We start from the raw sequence: 11,889 nt of genomic DNA on the forward strand, positions 1-11,889 counted from the left end.
AAAGGGGATCACAAAGAGCGTCTTTATAATGTAAGGGTAAAGATATTTACTGATTGTGTCAGTAGAGGAATAGAAGACAGAAAAGAGAGAGTGAGAGACACAGAGAGAGAACTTAAAAGAGGGAGCCTTTATAGGATTGAAGAGAAAACTGAACCTACAGAAATGTCCAGAGAAATACAATACTGACCCCAACTAACAATTTGACCAACAGTGGAAAGGCTACCATAAATGCCCTTCCCTGATAGTGAGATCGATGACTAACTTATCCACCACATAGAGCCCTCATGTAGTAACTGATGGAAACAGAAACAAACAGCCACAAATAAACACTGACCTGAAAAAGAATCCAGATGCAAAGAGACAGGACAAGACCAGTTTGGAGAAACTCATAGAGACAGCTGACCTGAACAAGGAGAAGCTAACTGGCCCCCAAACTGATAGCTTGGAATCCATCATGGGACTGACTCAAACACCCCTGAATATGGGTCTCAGCTAGAAGGCCTGAGCACTCTAAGGAATAACAGGCAGTGGAACCAGGATGTATTCCTGGTACACAAAAGGGACTTGTAGGCACATGCCCCATGGAGGTGTACTCCTATAACCTAGAGACAGGAGAGAAGTCCTTTTCCCCACTTCAAATGACTTGACAGATTTATATGACCCCTCCTAGATGGCATCATCCTACATGTGGAGTGAGGGGGGATGGGATGGGAGGTTGGTCAGGGTGCATGTGAAGGGGTAGAAAGGCGTAGTGGGAGGGAGAGAGGGAGGAAGGGAGAGGGAACTTGGATACTTTTATCGATATGTAAAATAAAAATTAAAGAAAAAGCTCATGTGTAGTTTGTTTTTTTTAGGGGAAAGGGAATGGGAAATGGGGGAAGGGAGGGGGAAAACTGAACTATGGGGACAGGAGCAGTAGAAAAGTAAGGGGCAGGAAGGAGGGTACACTGAGAGACAGGAAAAGAAGCAGAAAGAGAGAGAGGAAGAGAGAGAGAGGTAGGCAGGACCCTTTAAAAAGGGAACATAGAGAATGTGCACAGGTGGTGCTCTTAGTGGCTGTAGCTGTGCACATAGCATGTCAGAAACTCAAGGGCAGTTCAGTAAAAATGCCCAAATACTAACACTTACAGAAAAAGTGCTTAAAAGCTAAAAATTAAAACTGGAATATGAACTTAGGCACACAGATCAGTCAGTAAATGTTTTGTTGTAGAAGCATGTGGATCTAAGTACAATCCCATTTACGCAGTCACACAGAAAAGCAGGGATGGTATTGCATATGTGTAATCCTGCACTTGGTAGGTAGAGATGGTTGGGGCCTGCTGGCCAGCCAGCCAGTGCCTCTAGGCTGGTTGTTTCTTTTTGAGGCTATGTGCCTAGTGAGTTAGGTGATAGATGTTAGATGATTGATTGATAAATACATAGATAGATAGATACATACATACATACATGCATACATAGGTACATAGATTGATAATTGATTACTATAGCCAGATAAGTGATAGGAGACGATAGATAGATAGATAGATAGATAGATAGATAGATAGATAGATAGAAGATGAGAAATAGTTACGGGGCAGACAAGATAGCTGCATGAGTAAAAATGTTGACATAGAAACCTGACAGCTTGAGTTAGAGTTCCAGAAATCCTGTGAAGATGAGAGGAGAGACTGACTCTTCATAACTCTCCCCTCACCTCCACATGTACCTCCCTACCTACACACACCCCAGTCACAGGGGAGCAATGTTTTAGGAAAAGAAAGTGATGGCCCTGGCCTAAACACACAAACACACACACACACACACACACACACACACACCAAATAAACCTATTAAAAGTTGAATTTAAAAAAAACTGAGGAGAGAATTCTCAATAGAGGAATCCAAAATGGCTGAAAAAAACTAAAGAAATTGCTCACAATCCTTGGGTATAAGGGAAATGCAAATCAAAACAACTCTGAGATATATTACTCCAGCCAGAATGGCTAAAATTAGAAACACCAATGACAACTTGTGCTGGAGAGGATGTGGGGAAAGGGGAACACTCCTCCACTGCAGGTGGGAAAGCAAACATGTACAACAATTTTGGCGATCAGTGTGGCAGTTCTTCAGGAAAATGGGAATCTCTCTACCACATTACCTAGCAATCCCCCAGTTAGGAATATAGCCAAATAATCCACATACATGCAACAAAGACATGTTTATGTTCAGAGCAGCATTATTTGTAATAGCAAGAACATTTAAGTAACCTAAATGCCCTTCAACTGAAGAATGGATAAAGAAGATGGTGCACATTTCCACAATGGAGCATTATGCTGCGAACACACACACACACACACACACACACACACACACACACACACACACACACACACACACACACAAACACACACACACACACACTCACACACTGGAATCTTGAAATCTAGAGGCAAATGGATGGAACTTGAAGAATCCATCCTGAATGAGGTAATCCAGTCAGAAAAAGGGGAACATGGTATGAATTTCTGGCCCTGGCCGATCTGGACTTAGCCTGGCTGATGCCCTGGCCCTGGCCCTGGCCCTGGCCTTGGTCCTGGCCCTGGGCCTGGCCCTGGCCCTGGCCCTGACCCTGGCCCTGGCTCTGGCTGTTCTGTCCTTGGCTCTCACACTGGCCCTGGCCATGTACCTGAACCTGGCCATTCTGACCCTTACCCAGGACATTATGGCTCATGCCGTACTGGCCCTGTCCGTTCTGGTCCTGGCCCTGGTCATACAAGCCATGGCCATTCTGGCACTTGCCCTGGTCATTCTAGCACTGGCCTATTGGGCTCTGGCTTTTCATGTCCTGACCTTGGTCGTTCAGGTCCTGGTTTCTGATACAGGACTTTCTGGCCCTGGCCATTGCCATTCTGGCCCTGGCCTTTCTGGCCTTTGCCCTTGGATTTCTGGCCCTGGCCGTTCTGGACTTAGCCCTGGCTGATCTGGACTTAGCCCTGGCTGATTTGGCCCTGGCCCTGGCCCTTTCCTTTCCTGCTCTGGCCCAAGCACTTGCTCTGGAACTGGGTCTGGTTGTTCTATCCTTGAACCTGGCCTTTCTGTCCCTTCCTGTTCTGGCCCAGCCTTGAACGATCTGGCCATGGTAGTTATGGCCCTGGACATTCTGGCCCTGACCATGGCAATTCTGGACATGGCCGTTCTGTCCCTGACCGTTCTGGCCCTGGCCTTGAATGATCTGGCCCTGGCAGTTATGGCCCTGGCCATTCAGGCCCTGGCCTTTCTCACCCTGGCTCTGTCCCTGGCCATTCTGTCACTGGCCCTGAACCTGGCCCTGGACCTGGCCCTGGCCTTTGCCCTGTCACTGGCCCTATCCCTGGCTCTTCTGTCCCTGGCCAGAGCACTGGACCTGGCCCTGATATTGGCCCTGGCCCTGGCCAATCTGGCCATTACCCTGGTCGTTCTGGCCCTGGCCGATCTGGACCTGGCCCTGGCTGTCCTCGCCCTGGCCCTGGCCTTTGCCCTGGCCCTGGACCTGGCTGTTCTGTCCTTGGCCCTGGCACTGGCCCTGGCCATGGTCATGATGCTGGCCGTTATGACCCTTACCCAGGTCGTTCTGGCTCTTGCCGTACTGGCCCTGGCCATTCTGGGCCTGGCCCTGGTCATACAAGCCATGGCAATTCTGGCACTTGCCCTGGATATTCTAGCAATGGCCTTTCTGGCTCTGGCTTTTCTTGCTCTGACCTGGTCGTTCAGGTCCTAGGTTCTGGTACAGGTCTTTCTGGCCCTGGTTATTGCCGTTTTGACCCTGGCCTTTCTGGTCTTTGCCCATGGATTTCTGGCCATGTCTGATCTGGACTTAGACCTGGCCTATGCCCTGTCCTTGGCCCCGGCCCCGGCCCCGGCCCTGGCCCTGGCCCTGGCTGTTCTGTTCTTGGCCCTCAAACTGACCCTGGCTGTTCTGTCCTTGGCCCTCACACTGGCCCTGGCCATGTTCCTGACCCTGGCCATTCTGACCCTTACCCAGGTCATTCTGGCTCTTGCCTTACTGGACCTGGCCGTTCTGGGTCTGGCCTGGTCATACAATCCATGGCCATTCTGGCACTTGCCCTGGACATTCTAGCACTGGCCTTTCTGGCTCTGACTTTTCTTGCCCTGACCCTGGTCGTTCAGGTCCTGGGTTCTGGTACAGGACTTTCTGGCCCTGGCCCTGACCCTTGCCGTTCTGGACCTGGCCTTTCTGGTTTTGCCTATGGATTTCTGGCCCTGGCCATTCTGAACTTAGCCCTGGCTGATCTGGACTTAGCCCTGGCTGATTTGGCCCTAGCCCTGGCCCTGGCCCTTGCCCTGGCCCTGGACCTTTCCTTTCTTGCTGTGGCCCAAGCACTTGCTCTGGAATTGGGTCTGGTTGGTCTATCCTTGAACCTGGCCGGTCTGTCCCTGGCCCTGGCCTTTCTGTCCCTTGCTGTTCTGGCCTAGCCTTGAACGATCTGGCCATGGTAGTTATGGCCCTGGACGTTTTGGCCCTGACCATGGCAATTTTGGACATGGCCATTCTGGCCGTTGCCGTGAACGATCTGGGCCTGGCAGTTATTGCCTTGGCCATACTGGCCCTGGCTTTTCTCACCCTAGTTCTGTCACTGGCCATTCTGTACCTGGCCCTGAACCTGGCCCTGGCCCTGGCCCTTGCCTTTGCCCTTTCACTGGCCCTGTCCCTGGCTGTTCTGTCCCTGGCCCTGGCACTGGACCTGACCCTGATATAGGCCCTGGCACTGGCAGTTCTGGCCATTACCAGGTGCAGGGCCAGGGCCAGGTGCAGGGCCAGGGCCAGTGACAGGTGCAGGGCCATGGCCAGTGCCAGGTGCAGTGCCAGGGCCAGGTGCAGGGCCAGGGAAAGTTTCAGGGGCAGGGCCAGGGCCAGGTGCAGGGCCAGGGCCAGGGCCAGGGCCAGGGCCAGGGCCAGGGCGAATGCCAGTAACATGGCTAGGGCCAGTAACATGGCTAGGGCCAGGGCCAGGTACAGGGCCAGGGCCAGGTGCAGGGCCAGGGCCAGGTGCAGGGCCAGGTGCAGGGCCAGGGACAGGGCCAGGGGCAGGCCAGGGCCAGGTGCAGGGCCTGGGCCAGGTGCAGGGCCAGGGGCAGGGCCAGGTGCAGGGCCAGGGCCAGGGCCAGGTACAGGGCCAGGGCCAGGGCCAGGTGCAGGGTCAGTGCCAGGGCCAGGTGTAAGTCCAGGTGTAGGACCAGGGCTAGGGCCAGTTGCAGGGCCAGGGCCAGGGGCAGCGCCAGGGCCAGGGCCAGGTGCAGGGCCAGGGCCAGGTGCAGGGCCAGTGCCAGGGCCAGGTGTAGGCCAGGGCTAGGGCCAGGTGCAGGGCCAGTGTCAGGGCCAGGTGCAGGGCCTGGGTCAGGGCCAGTTGTAGAGCCAGGGCCAGGTGCAGGGCAAGGGCCATGGCAAAATGCAGGGCCAGGGACAGTGCCAAGGCCAGTTGAAGGGCTAGTGCCAGGGCCAGGTGCTGAACCAGGGTCATGGCCAGGTGCAGGGCCAGGGACAGGAGCAGGGCCAGGGCCAGTGTGAGGTGCAGGGCCATGGCCAGGTAGAGGGCCAGGGTCATGGCCAGGTGCAGGGCCAGGGCCAGGAGCAAGGCCAGGGCCTGGGACAGGTGCAGGGCCAGGGCCAGGTGCAGGGCCAGGGCCAGGTGCAGGGCTAGGGCTTGGGCCAGGGGCAGGGCGAGTTTCATGGCCAGGGCCAGGGCTAGGGCCAGGGCCAGGTGCAGGGCCAGGTGCAGGGCCAGGGCCAGGTGCAGGGACAAGGCCAGGTGCAGGAACAGGTGCAGGGCCAGGTGCAGGGACAGGGCCAGGTGCAGGGACAGGGCCAGGTACAGGGCCAGGGCCAGGTGCAGGGCCAGGTGCAGGGCCAGGTGCAGGGCCAGGGCCAGGTGCAGGGCCAGTGCCAGGGCTAGGGCCAGGTGCAGGTCCAGGTGCATGGCCAGGGCCATGGCCAGGTGCAGCGCCAGGGCCAGGTGCGGGGCTAGGGCCAGGGCCAGGGCCAGGGCCAGGGCAATGTGCAGGGCCAAGGCCAGGGCCAGGGCCAGGTGCTGGGCCAGTGCCAGGTACAAGGCCAGGGCCAGGTGTAGGGCCAGGACCAGGGCCAGGTACAGGGCCAGGGCCAGATGTAAGGACAGGGCTAGGTGCAGGGCCAGGGCCAGGTGCAGGGTCAGTGACAGGGCCAGGTTCAGGGTCAGGTCCATGTCCAGGTTCAGGGCCATGTCCAGGGCAAGGTGCAGGGCCAGGGCCAGGTGCAGGGCCAGGGCCAGGGCCAGTTCCAGGGCCAGGATCAGGGCCAGGGCCAAGGCCATGTGCAGGGCCAGGGCCAGGTGCAGGGCCAGGGCCAGTTAAAGGGCCAGGGCCAGGTAGAGGGCCAGAGCCATGGCCATGGCCAGGTGCAGCGCCAGGGCCAGGTGCAGGGCCATTGCCAGGGCCAGGTTCAGGGCCAAGGCCAGTGACAGGTGCATGGCCAGGGCCAGGTGCAGGGCCAGGGCCAGGGTCAGGGCCAGGGCCAGGGCCAGGGCCAGGGTCAGGTGCATGGCCATAGCTAGGTGCAGGGCCAGGGGCAGGGCCAGGGCCAGTCCCAGTTCCAGTGCCAGGTGCAGGGCCAGGACCAAGTGCAGGGCCAGGGCCAGGTGCAGGGCCAGGGCCAGGTGCAGGGCCAGGGCCAGTTCCAGGGCCAGGCTCAGAGCCAGGGCCAAGGCCATGTGCAGGGCCAGGGCCAGGTGCAGGGCCAGGGCCAGTTAAAGGGCCACGGCCAGGTAGAGGGCCAGAGCCATGGCCAGTTGCAGAGCCAGGGCCATGGCCAGGTGCAGGGCCAGGGCCAGGTGCAGGGCCATTTCCAGGGCCAGGTTCAGGGCCAGGCCCAGATGCAGGGCCAGGGCCATTTGCAGGATCAGGGCCAGGTGCAGGGCCAGGGCCAGGTGCAGGGCCAGGGCCATGGCCAGGTGCAGGGCCAGGGCCAGGGCCAGGGCCAGGTCCAGGTGCAGGGCCAGGGCCAGGTGCAGGGTCAGGGCCAGGTTAAATCCAGGTCCAGGGCCAGGTGCAAGACCAGGTGCAGGGCCAGGTGCAGGGCCAGGGCCATTTGCAGGGCCAGGTGCAGGGCCAGGTGCATGGCCAGGTGCAGGGCCAGGGCCAGGGCCAGTTGCAGGGCCAGGTGCAAGGCCAGGTGAAGGGTCAGGGCCAGGTGCAGCACCAGGGCCAAGGCCAGTTGCAGGGCCAGGGCCATGTGCAGGGCCAGGGCCATGTGTAGGGCCAAGGCGAGGGCCAGGGTCAGGTTGTAGGCCAGTGCCAGGTGCAGGGCCAGGGCCAGGTGCAGGGCCAGTGCCAGGTGCACGGCCAGGTGCAGGGTAGGGTCAGGTCCAGGGCCAGGTGCGGGGCCAGGGCCTGGCCCAGGTTCAGGGCTATGTCCAGGGCAAGGTGCAGGGCCAGGGCCAGGTGCAGGGCCAGGTCCAGGGCCAGGTATAGGGACAGGGCCATGTGCAGGGCCAGGGCCATATGCAGGGCCAAGGCGAGGGCCTGGGTCAGGTTGTGGGCCAGTGCCAGGTGCAGGGCCAGGGCCAGGTGTATGGCCAGGGCCAGGTGCAGTGCCAGTTCCAGGTGCAGGGTAGGGTCAGGTCCAGGGCCAGGTGTGGGGCCAGCGCCTGGGCCAGGTTCAGGGCTATGTCCAGGGCAAGGTGCAGGGCCAGGGCCAGGTGTAGGGCCAGGGCCAGGTGCAGGGCCAGGTGCAGGTCCAGGTCCAGGTGCAGGGCTAGGACCAGGGCCAGTTCCAGTGCCAGGGCCAGTCTCAGAGCCAGGGCCAAGACCAGGGCCATGGCCAGGGCCAAGTGCAGGGGCAGGGCCAGGGCCAGGTGCGCGGCCAGGGCCAGGGCCAGGGCCAGGTGCAGGGCCAGGGCCAGGGGCAGGGCCAGGGCCAGGGCCAGGTGCAGGGCCAGGGCCAGGGCCAGGGCCAGGTGCAGGGCCAGGGCCAGGTGCAGGGCCAGGGCCAGGTGCAGGGCCAGGTGCAGGCCTGGGCCAGGTGCAGGGCCTGGGCCAGGTGCAGGGCAAGGGCTAGGGCCAGGTGCAGGTCCAGGGCCAGGTGCAGGGCCAGGGCCAGTTAAAGGGCCAAGGCCAGGTAGAGGGCCAGAGCCATGGCCAGTTGCAGAGCCAGGGCCATGGCCAGGTGCAGGGCCAGGGCCAGGTGCAGGGCCATTGCCAGGGTCAGGTTCAGGGCCAGTGACAGGTGCATGTCCAGGGCCAGGTGCAGGGCCAGGGCCAGGGTCAGGGCCAGGGCCAGGGCCAGGGCCAGGTGCTGGGAAGGGCCAGGTGCAGGGCCAGGGCCAGGTGCAGGGCCAGGGCCAGGGTCAGGTGCATGGCCAGAGCTAGGTGCAGGGCCAGGGTCAGGGCCAGTGCCAGTGCCAGTGCCAGTGCCAGGTGCAGGGCCAGGACCAGGTGCAGGGCCAGGCCCAGGTACAGGGCCAGGGCCAAGTGCAAGCCAGGGCCAGGTGCAGGGCCAGGGCCAGGTGCAGGGCCAGGGCCAGGGCCAGGTGCAGGGCCAGGTGCAGGGCCAGGGCCAGGGCCAGGTACAGGGCCAGGGCCAGGTTAAATCAAGGGCCAGGGCCAGGTGCAAGGCCAGGTGCAGGGCCAGGTGCAGGGCCAGGGCCAGGGCCAGTTGCAGGGCCAGGTACAGGGCCAGGTGCAGGGCCAGGGCCAGGGCCTGTTGCAGGGCCAGGTGCAAGGCCAGGTGAAGGGTCAGGGCCAGGTGCATCGCCAGGGCCAGGGCCAGTTGCAGAGCCAGGGCCATGTGCAGGGCCAGGGCCATGTGCAGGGCCAAGGCGAGGGCCAAGGCGAGGGCCAGGGTCAGGTTGTGGGCCAGTGCCAGGTGCAGGGCCAGGGCGAGGTGTAGGGCCAGGGCCAGGTGCAGGGCCAGTGCCAGGTGCAGTGTCAGGTGCAGGGTAGGGTCAGGTCCAGGGCCAAGTGCGGGGCCAGGGCCAGGTGTAGGGCCAGGGCCAGGTGCAGGGCCAGGGCCAGGGCCAGGTGCAGGGACAGGGCCATGTCCAGTTGCAGGTCCAGGTCCAGGTGCAGGGCTAGGATCAGGGCCAGTTCCAGTGCCAGGGCCAGGCTCAGGGCCAGGGTCAAGGCCAGGGCCATGGCCAGGCCCAGGTGCAGGGCCAGAGCAGGTGCAGGGCCAAGTGCAGGGCCAGGTGCAGGGCCAGGTGCAGGGCCAGGGCAAGGTCAGGGCCAGGGACAGTGGCAAGGGCCCATTATGGGTTTGGCCCCTGTGTGATTGACACAGCAAGAAACGTGTACCAGAAGCAGTACCCAGAGAATGAGGAACACTGGGTTATGCAGTGATTACTGATTATGTAATAATAGATTTTCAAAGATCGAATGATTAAGCGATTGAAGAAAAATTGTATTATTTCGCATCATCAGTTTCTGAGAGGTTGCTATAGAGCTGACCTATGAAGGACACAGTCAACACCGATTTTAAAAACTGAATAATTTAAAATCTCCTGATCAGAGAATCTTATCTAAAGAACTCTGTCGGGCTGATAACATGACACACCTCCAACTCCAAATAACTCTAAATAACCATATTAGAAATTGGGATAAAGGACTCAATAGAGAATTAGAGAATTATCAATTGAGGAATCTAAAGTGATTTAAAGGACCATAAGACAGTACTCAACATCCTTAATCATCAGCCAAGTGCAAATACAACAACTCTGAGAAACAATGAGAACAAGATGCTCTAAAGGAAGAGAAATTTAATTTATTTTCAACACTTAGGAAAGGATTCTGGTAGAGGCGATTAATGGTATTGTTTGCATTCTGGAAATGAGAAAATTGAAGCATGGAAAATAATTTGAAATACTCATCATTGTGCTTGAATGGAATAATGATGCTTTCGTTTTCATGCTTATATCATTATAGGGATGTTGTAGCTTAAGAGACTGGTAAATATGTACAACTCAAAAAAAAAAAAAAAAAAAAGATCCCTCTTTTGTTTTTGTGAGAAAATCAGTGAGGCTGCAAGGTTAGTCGATGGGTGGGTATGCTAATTTTATCATGTGGGAGGTACACTAGATTGTGACAGAATATTGGATCATAAATGTTGCCGGGCAACCCTGCTTGCATTCTGTATCCTGATATCATGGGCCAAGGACCAGAGAGAAGCTTCGATAAAGTGTTATCATAGGACATCACAATCTCCCAAGATAACTATCTCCTAAAACTTTTAATGGCAGCATTTGATTCCCCTAACCAAGTCATAACCAAATCTCTGGAAGTTGGCCTAGCGCTATTACTGGTTACCCAATTCAACATTACCTAATATCAGAGAATACAGTCTGTGGATAAACGGTTCAAAGACTTCTGTTTATGGATGCTCTCTCTTCTAAGAAGTAAAACTATGGATTAAAAGATAATAAGACTCACAATTACTCATCAAAAGTTGAGTGTTCCTTTGGTAACTTCCATCAGGTTGGTGATAATCCGTGTGTTAGGGTAGACATAGGTATTATTGGAATGCAGTTCATCTCTTTTGAGTAAGCTGTCCAACATGAAACGTGTGATATGTTCTAAAACCCTGCATACACAATGACATTTCAGCATATACACATTTTACTACTCAATTCTGTGAGAAAATAAGCCATGATCTGGGGAGTTTCACACAAACTTGTGGGAGTCAAGTTGGAGAAAACTTGTGTCGAGTATGGCAGACCATTTCATCCTCTGATTATGTTATTATTTAATTATTAAAATAGGACATTAGATTATCCATGATCAGTGGATTATTGTTCCACAATGTGGGAATCAAGTACTTTAGACCATCTAAATATTAATTATGTAATTAAAATATTTAAATTAATGATGACATCATTGTTCACAAGTCTGGTTTGGAGCCACCTTAGGGAAGTGGATGGTGTCACATCAGCTCATTATTTGATTATTTAGTTGTATAAAGCAATGATGATATCATCCGTGACACCTGGAATTTGGTGCCACCTTGTGGGGTCAAGTGTGACAGATCATCTAATTACATAATTAAAGTATTTGAATTGACCGTTCGTGTTAAGACCCAAGATAATGTACATATTTGTATAGTCATGTAAACCAGTAATCCTCTGTTCCGTGAAGAGTCATGTAAAATTCCCTCTTGTGGAGTTAATATGCCATATCATCATATTTTATGATTAATTGTTTCAATTGACAATGATGACATCTTTCATGACTGGAGTCTGGCCATTCTCCCCTGCCACTTAACTGCTACATCACCTCTTTATTGTGACAGTTAGCTATTACTGACTTATTTAATTATTTAATCATTTAAACGGCAGACAATGACATCATCGATTATGATTAGTGTGCAAATATCTGTCCGGGACTAGGTTAGGAACGTCGTGGACATGGATAGAGCAGATTCTTGAGGATCTCTGCATCACCCAGAGTACTAGGGATGCTGGATGATTGAGTCGAGAAGATTCCATGGTGCTCTCCGAGAAGTACAAAGACTTCACCAAGGCAGGCATGGTGGAGAAGAGTCTGACTTCTCCATGTGGGATTTAAGTATGCACCACCATGTCATTGTTCAATTATTTTTCCTTATATATTAATCATTTAAATCGATGAAGATGTTGTACTTCATGACTGGAGTCTGGCCATCCTCCTTGGGAGTTAATCGTGTGGCATTATTTAATTATCTTAGTAATACTTCCTTGACCGTCGCTGGAGTTTGGCTCCATCTTATGAAAGTTAAGTATGCAGGACTATGCAATTCTTTACTTATTTTGTTACATAAATAATGATGGTGTCATCCATTGTGGGTTTGGCTGGTGTGTGATTGACACATACAGGAGATTGGTACCAGAAGCAGTGCCCAGAGAATGAGGG

This window comes from Phodopus roborovskii, unplaced genomic scaffold (genome assembly GCF_943737965.1).
Source record: "Phodopus roborovskii unplaced genomic scaffold, PHOROB, whole genome shotgun sequence".
In the NCBI taxonomy this organism is placed as follows: domain Eukaryota; kingdom Metazoa; phylum Chordata; class Mammalia; order Rodentia; family Cricetidae; genus Phodopus; species Phodopus roborovskii.